General features: G+C 39.9%; 1 long non-coding RNA gene across 1 annotated transcript; it reads left to right on the plus strand.

Moving 5' to 3' along the window:
* Positions 1-280: 280 nt before the first annotated feature.
* LOC143269705 (uncharacterized) lies at positions 281-4,263 on the plus strand. Its single transcript, XR_013046298.1, has 3 exons — positions 281-419; positions 1,803-1,943; positions 3,949-4,263. It is a non-coding gene; the product is annotated as an uncharacterized LOC143269705 (long non-coding RNA).
* Positions 4,264-11,078: the final 6,815 nt, after the last annotated feature.

Here is an 11,078-nt window from a genome sequence, read left to right on the forward strand (position 1 = left end):
ATACTCCTGTTACAGTTTCATCATGAGTACAGCTGTTTCCCATTTCAACCTTGGGCTTGACCATCAAGTCTGTTCTGAGCAGTAACAGTGAGTAGAAATGAGGAGGTTCCAATAAGAAGTGTGGGTCTTATCTAGGACCTGCTGGAGCTTGTAAAGGGATTGGTCCTGTGGAACAATATCTGCAGGGTCTTCATGACTCCTTTGGCCATGGGATATCCCAGAAGAATTCCCGTGAGGATGCAGTGATGATGGTGTACCAGGAACCAGAGGCTTTGAACCTGACCAGTGAATCATTGCAATGAACATTTGCTAGTAAAGCTGATCGGACAAAAAGGTATCCGATGTGACACACTGCTCTCAATGCCACCAGAATGAATGAAGAGGTGTTGGAGAGGCAGGAAAGAAGGAGAAACGAGGAGGTGAGGTTTTGTTTGTGTTTTTGGTTTTGTTTTGTTTTGATTTTTGGTTGGTTGGTTGGTTGGTTTGTTCTTGATTTTGTTTGTTGTTTGTTTGCTTTGTTTTTATTTTTTAAAAGTTTTCCTTTTGTTGGGGGAAGCTGTAAGGGTGAGGGAAGGATATGCTGGGACTAGGAGGTGAGCAGAATTAGGGTGCATGGTGTGAAATTCCCAGAGAATCAATACAGAAATTGTGTTTTTAAAAAGTTTTATAATACAAAACAAAAGAAGTGGGGGTCTTAGTCAATAGAAACCATAACTAACTATTTGTTAATTCGATATAGCTGTGGTGGTGATCTGCTTGTGATGAATTTCTCTAAGAAAAGTTAAAATGAAGGAGGCATTACATGTGCATTAGCAAGTAATTGGGAGCAACTCAAATGTCCACCACTAGGAAACTAATAGAATAAGCACTGCACAGACCACATGGGCTACACGCTTAAGCCCTGTTAATAGCAAGAACAATCACCACTTAATGTGATTGCTTTAAAGTGATCATAACCAATTATTTCCTTTGAGAATCATCAAATGTTGATATATACACACAATCTCGTTTTGCATAATTTCATTCCCATTAATCAAGGAGTGCTTTGACCACAGTACCTCCAATAAATCAGGAAGTGTGAGTTCAAACCCAGATTCTTATTTTTTTTTTATTAAGGATTTTTTTTATTCATTTTACATACCAATCAAAGATCCCCCTCTCTTCCCTCCTCCCGCCCCTCCTGCCTTCCTCCCCCACCCACAACCCACCCATCATTCCCTCCTCCAACAAGGCAAGGTCTCCCATGGGAAGTCAACAAAGCCTGATACATTCAGTAGAGGCAGGTTCAAGCCTCTCCCCCACCATCAAGGCTGTGCAAGGTGTCTCACCATAGGTAGTGGACTCCAAAAAGCCAGCTCATGCACCAGGGATGGATCCTGATCCTACTGCTGAGGAGCCCTTAAGCAGACCAAGGTACACAACTGTCTTGCTTATGCAGAGGGCCTAGTTCAGGCCCATGGAGGCTCCACGGCTGTTGGTCTAAAGTTCATGAGTTCCCACTAGTTTGGTTTGGTTGTCATTGTAGGTCAAACCCAGATTCTTATTGAGAAGAGAACCATGAATAATTATAATCTAAGGACCTCAGACTTCTTGTCACTGGGAAGCGTTCTCATATCTTAGAGGCTGGCACTTATGAATGGCAGAAAATATTGAAAGTGTATTGCTGGCAGTGCACAGCCACTGACGTGGACTCTACTTCATTCTGTTGTGGCTGTCAACAGTAAGAGGTCAGAGCAGGGCCTACCAAGGCTCAAAGTTGCATTTACTCAGGCTCTGATTCCTGATGCATCATTTCCTTGCAGTTTGGACCAGGATCAGCATTGCCTCTGGAAAACTCACATTTCCTGTTGCGTTGGAGTTGAAGAAGCCTACATGAAGAGCTGCTGTTAATATGATAGAATATGCATGAAATTCCATACTTGGAAGACCCTCGGTGTTGATTGGTATTTTCTTCTCTGGCCTCTGTCTTTTTTTAATGAAATAATGGAAATCTGAAATATAACTGAGACCTGTGAAGTTCTCTAGTAGTAATTCAAGATTTTATTAGTATTTTAAAATAAGCTTATATTAAAAGTAGTTGATTCTCAGTGAAATATCACAAAATGGAAACAACCAATCTTGAAAGCATATTGACATTTTTTTTAGGTTTTATAAAATCTTTACTGACAAATAATTCACATAGTATACAATTTGCCTGTTTGCACAATTTGATAGACTTTAGTCCAGCATCCTCATAGGCCCATGACACCATCACCACTTTCTATTTTAGAACATCGCCGTCTTCAATTTCATATACACATGTAATGTGTGGTGATTACATTCCACCTTATTTTTTTAAATGAACATAATATTTGCAAACAAAAGACTGCTATCACCCGTGAAAGGCTCAGAGGTCATGTTGCATAACAGGGTTCTCTTTGCCTTGCTTAATCAGGGTGTGTATTTTGGATTTGATTTGCAATTACATACTCTCTCTTCCCGTAAAAATGATTACAGATCCCATGACGGGCCTGTGACTTGACACGTGTCCTGGCTTCATTTCTGCTGCTCTGACCTAGGAAAGAAAGCAACGTAGGGATGAAAAGATTTACTTCAGCTCACAATTCCAGGCTGCAGCCCATGACAGCAGGGAGGTTAAGGGGCACAGCCGCAATCAAGAGAGGGGGAAATGAATTCATGGGTCTTTAGTACTTAGCACTTTCTCTAGTCTTTCATAGTTGGTGGACCAAACCTAGGGAATGAGGCCACCCACATTGGCATGGGTCTTCTCACATCAACTTAACTTGATCAGGACAACCCCCCTCCACAAAGATATACACACAGGCCCACTTGATCTAGGCAATCCTTCACAGAGACTCTCTTCCCAGATGACTCCAGGTTGTGTCAAGTTGACAGTTAAAAGTGACCATCCTGTTTTTATGTGAGTGTGTTGGGGGTTGAATGTTCACTTCTTTATCCTGCTGTCAAACAAAGGCATGTGACTTCATGAAGATCGTGTAGTGGATATCAGATATAACACATGAATGGAGGTTGCTAATGGTATCATAAACAGAGTAAAAGAATTACCCTCATACTACAAATGGCATCAGGTAGAATGCTTATATTTAGGACATGGGGGGACATTAATCTGAGAAAACATCTATAAAGGGTTAAGCAGTAAATATACTGAGCTTTTTAGGTACAGAAACTCTCTGTTATGTATCCTATATCCTTTGAAACTAAAAATGCCCTTCTTAGGTAGTAGAAAAAAGAAGCCAGTATCATAAGTGAAACACTAACTATAGGTACCACCTGTCTAATGACACACACACACACACACACACACACACACACACACACACACACACATATGGGGATCAAGTTACCTTCCCATAGTGGAAGTGGGTTAATAAGAAATTTCAATGTATTTAATAGCTAAGAACATCAATATTTGTCTTAGTCTGTTGAAGCCACCATAAGATAGGTAGCTTATAGTCATAGAGACATATCTGCCATAATTCTAGAAGCTGGAAGGTTCAGGACCAAGTCTCAGTCAGGTTCCATGATGAGAGGCTACTTTCTGGCATCCAGAAATCCATACATTGTTAACGTGCCTGGAAAAGGGGACAAGGGAGTTCACTGAGACGCCTTATACCTTACAGGACACTAATAACTTATAGGAGGGCTCCAACTCCCAGAGGCCTCTCATTTGGGATTAGGTTTCAATGTGTTAATTTGGAGGGAGAGGACAAAAACCATAGTAGCCTCCTAGAAGATAAAATTCATAATGTTTAATAACCAATAATAAACTACCAAGCATTTAAACTGCAGCAAAAATGAAAACCATAAAAATAACCGTTAATTAATCAAAACTGACCCTGAGCTGAAGAAATTATTTCTGTGACTTGAACTCTTTTGACTTGAGCTGTGGCTCACAGCTCAGCCTTCATGTTCTCTTTCTCTTTTTAGCTCTTGAAGACTTTCTCTTTTGAATGCACACACGAGCAGTACTTTGCTGTAAAACTTACTGAAGATTTTCCAGGCACGTGAAGTGAGGCAGAGCCCTCAGGACACTGCTGGCCGCCATTGTATCTGAAAGCTTTTGTTCATGTCTACACTTTATAAGCATAATTCAGTATCTGAAAACCTTGATGGACAAACATGTATCACAAACCTTCAGTAAACCGGAGCCTCTGTGTGTCCAGTGTTGTCAAAGATGCCCTGCAGAGGAAGCTGTGAGAGATGTGTGCTAAGAAAAACCACTAGATGGGGCAATGCCGTCAGGTAACCACGGCAAGGGCAGGGAGGGAGTTTGGTGTAAGGAACACTGCTGCTATCCCCTGTCGTTCCCCTGCCTCCTTTACTCGCAAATGATCTTGTGAAAAGCACTGTGTCTAAGACAGCTTTGTTTTGCTTCACACGAAAGACCGCCTTTATAGCTTTTCAGTGCTTAATTTTTTTCATGTTAACACTGTAATAGAGACTAAGTAGTTTCTCTCTCTCTCTCTCTCTCTCTCTCTCTCTCTCTCTCTCTCTCTCTCTCTCTCTCTCTTTTCTGTTGTTTGGTTGTTTGGTTGGTTGTTTGGTTGTTTGGTTGGTTGGTTGGTTGGTTTTTCCAGACCGTGTTTCTTTGCGTAGTAGTTTTGGTGCCTGTCCTGAATCTCGCTCTGTAGCACAGGCTGGCCTTGAACTCACAGAGATCCACCTGGCTCTGCCTCCCGAGTGCTGGGATTAAAGGTGAGCACCACCACCACCCAGCTAGCCTTATTTTTTTTCTAATGTTTTCATTGTTTGAAAATTCTTATAACAAAGTCAAAAAAAGTTTCAAACCACAAGATCAACCACAAAAAGAAATTGTATTTCTCTAAACTCATATAGGATAATAATTTTCTTTTTACTACTGTATAAAAAACAAGCCAGTCTTAAAGAAACAAATTTAATATAGTGAAATATTTATATTCTGAAAACTGTTGAAGTACCTGAAAAGATACCTAAATAAAGGGAAAATATGTTATGCTTATGTTTTGGAAAACAGTATTATTAAGGTGGTCAAATACTGTACAAATTCAGCACAGTTCCTACAGAAATGCTCCACTTCCACGGCTACTTTATGATAGGCAAATCTTCTTGGTAAAAATGTATGTTTGATTCTAAAATGCATATAGAAGCAATTGGAGCCCAAATAACCTGAATAATTCTGAAAATGAAGATCATACTTTGATTGCTTTCAATTTCTCTTTTAAAACTTGCTCTAAGGCAGTGGTTCTCAACCTGTGGGTTGCAACTCCTTTGTGGGTCAAATGAGCCTTTCACAGAAGTCACCTAAGACCATCCTGCATATCAGATATTTACCTTATGATTCATAACAGTAACAAAATTTACAGTTATGAAGTAGCAATAAAAATAATTGTATAGTTGGGGTTACCACAACATGAGCAACTGTATTAAAGGGTCACAGCATTTGGAAGGTTGAGAACCACTGCTCTAAAGGCTAGTGAGCTCTCTCTGTAGGTAAAGGCACTTACTACCAAACGTAATGATCTGAATTCAATCCCCAGAACCCACAAGGTGGAATGAGAGAATAAAATTCTATAAATCATTTTATGGCCTTCACATGTGAGCCTTGCTACACACACACACACACACACACACACACACATACACACACACACACACACACATTCTTAAATAAATAAGTGAATAATTAAATAACTGTAAAAGAAATGTTTAAACTTTACTATAAGATAATAGTCATTGGCATTACTATTTTTCAATAGGTATATGATTTTTTGTGCTGTTATTGAGACTCATGTATGAAATTGTCATACACTTAGTAGGTGCTATAAAATGTAGACATGTGGATAAACATGATAAAATTACAATCCCAGAAGTAAATTCATATATGTATGCATATTGAACATATTCATATATGTTCAAATAATTTTCAATAGGAATCTTCAAAACAATAAACAGGAAAAGTATCTTTTTTTCAATGAATAGTTGCAATTGGATATCCATATGTAGAAAAAAGGGTTGGACCCTTCACATGCACAAAAATTAATTCAAAATAGATCATAGACATGAATGTTATAGCTAAGCCTACAACCTCTAAAAGAAAATACATAAGTAATTCCCTGTGACCTTGGATTAGACAAAATTGATTACATTCTGCCCAAAGCACAAACACCAGGGGCAAAAGTAGATTAACAGGAATTTATCTACACTGAACTCTTTGTACTTCCCAGAACTCTATCAAGATTGTGAAGGGCAAATCTCAGAGTGGGAGCAACATTCCCTAAGCATATCTGATATGGAAATAGGGTCTAGAATAAATAAGGAACTCATAACTCAACAATAAAAAAGATAATTCAACTAAAAATAGACTGAAGATCTTACTAGACATTTCTCCAGTGAAGACACGAAAATACCCTGTGTTTGAAATGGTACTAAAATATAATTGGTCATTAGGTAAACGCAAATCAGATTACAATGAAATCCTTTCACTTACACTAGGGACAAGATGGATTAAAATAATAAGTATTAGTGAGGATGAGGTGATATTAGAAACCTTATGCCCTGCTGGTACAGATGTGGGATTCTGTGGATGCTTGAGAAATTGCCTTTGGAAAATGATAATATTATCATCTGTCATGATGGTTAACATATACTGGCATATATACAAGAAAAATTATAATATATACTTCCATAGTATTTGTATACAAATATCTGAAGTATTTATATTCTATTAGCCACGCTATGGAAACAGAGATCTGCCTGCCTCTGATTCCCTAGTGTTGGAATCTAAAGTGTGTGCCGGTCAAGAGTGCATATGTTTACAGTAATTATTTAGCATTTAAGAGAATGAGATTCTAAAATATGCTACATTTGGATAAACCTTAAAAAAATCACACCAAATGAAAGGAATCAGTAATAGGAAATCACATTGTATAAATCAATTTATTTGAAATGTCTAGAATAGTCAGATGTACAAAGATAGATAGTTGGCCAGTGGTAAGTTTATGAGATACTGATTGAGTGGTGGGGTAGGGTTAAGATAGTTGTAGCTAATGGTTATGGCTATCCACTTTAAAATAAGAAATAACCCAACTTTGCTATGGCAATGATAATACAACTATAATAAAACATTGAATTACAACCTTTAAATGGGTTAATTCTATGGTATACAAATTATCTCGATAAAGCTGTTAAAACTCATTGAACATGACTTCAAACAACAGTGTGTTAAGGGTAAAAAGGCCTCCAGTTTGTCTGGGGCACAGCCAGCCACAGAAACAATAGGAGGTGGGGCTTGGGGACTTTCAAAACCTGGAAAGTAGAGTTTGGATCCATTTCCTGGACTCCTGTGTTCAGGCTTTACAATGGGATACTTTGATCTGAAAATCGATTTCAGAAGGAAGCCCAGACTCCTGCTGGCCAGGAAAGTGAATCTGAGGCAAGTTTTTCAGTGTATCTTACTTAGAAAATGGGGGTGACTGTTTCTATTTCCTGTGCTTTTTTTGGTTATGTATCCAATATTCAGTGATAAAGCAGGTGACTAGAGAATAGTAGTACTACTGTTCTTATGAAAATCAGGTGGATTGCTTTATACTAGGTGGGATTGGACTCTCGAAAAGATCGATTCCGATTCTGCCAGGCAGGTTTGGGCTTGCAGTGGTGGATGGAGGTTGTCACGGCAGAGGAAAATAATAAGTAGAAGCATTTTCAGGAAAATAGAAGGCATCTTCAGAGAATTCCAGCTACATCTGAGCTGAGCACACTGTGAGTCCAGAGAAGTCCAGAGAAATGACACAGGATTAGGACCCAGAATGGCAAGCAGAAAAGTAGATTTAATTAGGTGGGATAGAGTAGCACTGAAGCTTGCGGGCTGGCATAGAATGTCCATGGTTTTATTTTAAGAAAAGCATAGCACAGATATTCAATACATGTTCGTTGAAGAAACTGCAGTAAAGCAAAATATGCTTTGACAAACTGGGATCAGAAAATGGAAAATCCACTCAAGAGGTTGTGGTACCATGGTTTACATATCCAGACCTGGATTCCTCACAGAAAAGATCCCAGTTCCTCACAGGATTCCCCACCTCTCCCTTGGCCCTAGCCCCCCAAACTTAGCAGGCTTCTATCAAAATGAAGCCCAGAGGAGTTTGTAAGGATTGGTTATATATGGATACATATCAAAATTTTGATTTATGGAGACACGTGGGAATTTTGCCAGAGAAGAAATGGGAGGACCAGTGGGACCAACTAAGGAGCATACACCTTTGAGAAAATATAAAGATGCTTAACTGCATCCTACTTGCATCATTCCTAAAGCCATGCTGGACCCTCATAATAGACAAAATGCATTTCCTTATTATTTAATCCATTAGAATCAAGACTTCATAATGAGTAAAATAGATTCCTGTCTGACAGACAAAGGGAATGCATCTTCTTTCTAAAGAATGTATAACAAAGCCCTGAGTCAGGGTTGCTGTCATCAGGAATAGAAAACTGTGAACAAAATTAAGAGTTAATTTAGGCAGGCTGTGGTTCACAGATTTGGCAAATAAAAGATAAGATAGTTTGTTTACTATAAGCATGTCCCCTGGGAAGCTTGGGAGGTACAAAAATATTTGTTGTTCTCTGGAATTAGTCTTAACTGATCAGTCTTGCCCAGTTACTTCAGGTTAGGACTCTCAGGACTTAACCCTTGATTTGACTGAGAAAACAAAAGCAACAGTGTAGCTAGAGTTTTCCTGCCTTGCCCACAGTCAGGACAAATCTCTGTCACCCACCAGTCCCACAGCTGCTCAGACCCAACCAAGTAAACACAGAGACTTACATTGCTTGCAAACTGTATGACCATAGCAGGCTTCTTGCTAACTGTTCTTGTATCTTAAATTAATCCAGTTTTATAGATCTATACCTTGCCACATGGCTCATGGCTTACCGGCATCTTCACATGCTGCTTGTCCTGGCGGCGGCTGGCAGTGTCTCTTCCGCCTTCCTGTTCTAGAACTTTTCTCCTCTGTGTTAGTCCTGCCTATAGTTCCTGCTTAGCCACTGGCCAATCAGTGTTTTAATTATTGACCAATCAGAGCAATTTGACATGCAGACCATCACACAGCACTTTCCCTCCCCCCCCCCTTTTTTTTTTAAAAAAAAAGGAAGGTTTTAACTTCTACATATCTCCAAAGCCAGCCTGGCATATTTAGGAATTTGGGCGTAGCTTCTCTTATTACTTCCTGCTGGAGGGGAGGTGCTGTATCTTATGGGGACACAAAGAAAATTTTAGGATTATGGAGTAGTCCATGAGGCTGTATTGTCTGAGCCAGTTGCCTTCAAACCATTCTGGATGTTGGATCATCTGGGCCATGGTGTCATCAGAGACCTTTCAGGGGGTCTTGGCTGGTCAAACATGATGTATCTTAATCTGGAACAAATCCATAGCCTCTGGCTTTCCGTGGAAACAAAAGCAGAACCTCCTTTTCAAAGCAACATATCCTTACATCCAAATTTTGAAGTCAAGGTACCTTTAAAATATACATTTTGGCATAACTCAACAGCTTTTGCAATCAACTGTTTTTCTTCAGTTACGAATATCAAAGAGAACATAATCCAGATTCTCTGTGTGGTAGCCATCTTTACGTGGCTTATTTTTTGTATTACCTTGAGCCTATTGCTTTAAACTGCAGCATTCTAAGACTGAAACAGCGCTATGGCTGCTGGCTCCGCCCACTTCAGCTTCCCAACATGGCGATGGTACATTTACCACCAGCTCTGGGAGCCATCTTGGGTCTATGCTTTTATCTAAGTACTGTGTAGCTCAGAAGCCTCTTTTTGTTTTGTACTAGCAAAGGCTAAATCCACCACTCAGCTTAATGTACCACTTGCAGAGGCCTCATTCCCGCCATACTGCAGGTAGAGTGCACACACTAGGAACCTGCCATAGTAGCTCAAACATGCAGGCTGCCGCTAGCTTGAAAGAGACAACTAGAAACTGTTCTTAGCTCTGTTTTAGAATCTTTTCTCAGGTTTTAGGTGGAAACTCTTGCCAACACGTTGGGTGCCATTTGTAGCTAGAGTTTTCCTGTCTGGCCCACAATCAGGACAAATCTCTTTCACCCACCAGTCCCACAGCTGCTCAGACCCAACCAAGTAAACACAGAGACTTATATTGCTTACAAACTGTATGACCATGGCAGGCTTCTTGCTAACTGTTCTTATATCTTAAATTAATCCATTTTTATAAATCTATACCTTGCCACATGGCTTACTGGCATCTTCACATGCTGCTTGTCATGGTGGTGGCTGGCAGTGTCTCTTCCACCTTCCTGTTCTTTCTTTTCTCCTCTGTGTTAGTCCTGCCTATACTTCCTGCCTAGCCACTGGCGAATCAGTGTTTTATTTATTGACCAATCAGAGCAATTTGACATGCAGACCATCCCACAGCACAACAGAGCATCAGTGAAGCTGGAACTTGAGTTACAGAAGTAAAGGGCTGCTGCCTCATCAGACTAGGAAGGCACAATGTTCTATGGAAGTGATTAAGGTCAATGAGAACGGACAGCAGGTGACACAGGAACCAGATTGTCCGAGAACACTATTGTCAACCAGGGTGGTTCCTTCCCTCCCTGTAGTGGCTATCTACTGGCATTTAGATAGTTAGTCAATTGCCAAAATGGGAAGAGAGGAAACCATTACTGGCTTCTGGGAATCAGAGCCCCAGGATGCTGCAGAACATCCTGCACTGCACAAGACAGTCTCTCAGAAAGAAGAAACATCCCATATAACATGCCAATTGTGGTGAGGTTAAAGAAACCTATGGCCAAGGGTCAAGTATAAAAGGTTACTTCCTGTTTCACAGCAAATTTGCATCAATTGTAACAGTCTAATTTTGCTCTGTGTTTAGTGCTTAGTAAACATCCAACATGTGGCAGTCTACTTGTCAAGAACATGAAGAGGAAGGAGACTTCCAGAGTGAACTATCTGGAAGCTGAGGCACCAGGGAAGACAAAGGCCAAGGTCTCGAAGTGAAAGCTCCTAGTGAGTGCAAAGAGGAAGCAGTAACCATGTCTTAATTTGAGAAATTGTGTGATACG

The sequence above is a fragment of the Peromyscus maniculatus genome, chromosome 20 (genome assembly GCF_049852395.1).
Source record: "Peromyscus maniculatus bairdii isolate BWxNUB_F1_BW_parent chromosome 20, HU_Pman_BW_mat_3.1, whole genome shotgun sequence".
Classification (NCBI taxonomy): domain Eukaryota; kingdom Metazoa; phylum Chordata; class Mammalia; order Rodentia; family Cricetidae; genus Peromyscus; species Peromyscus maniculatus.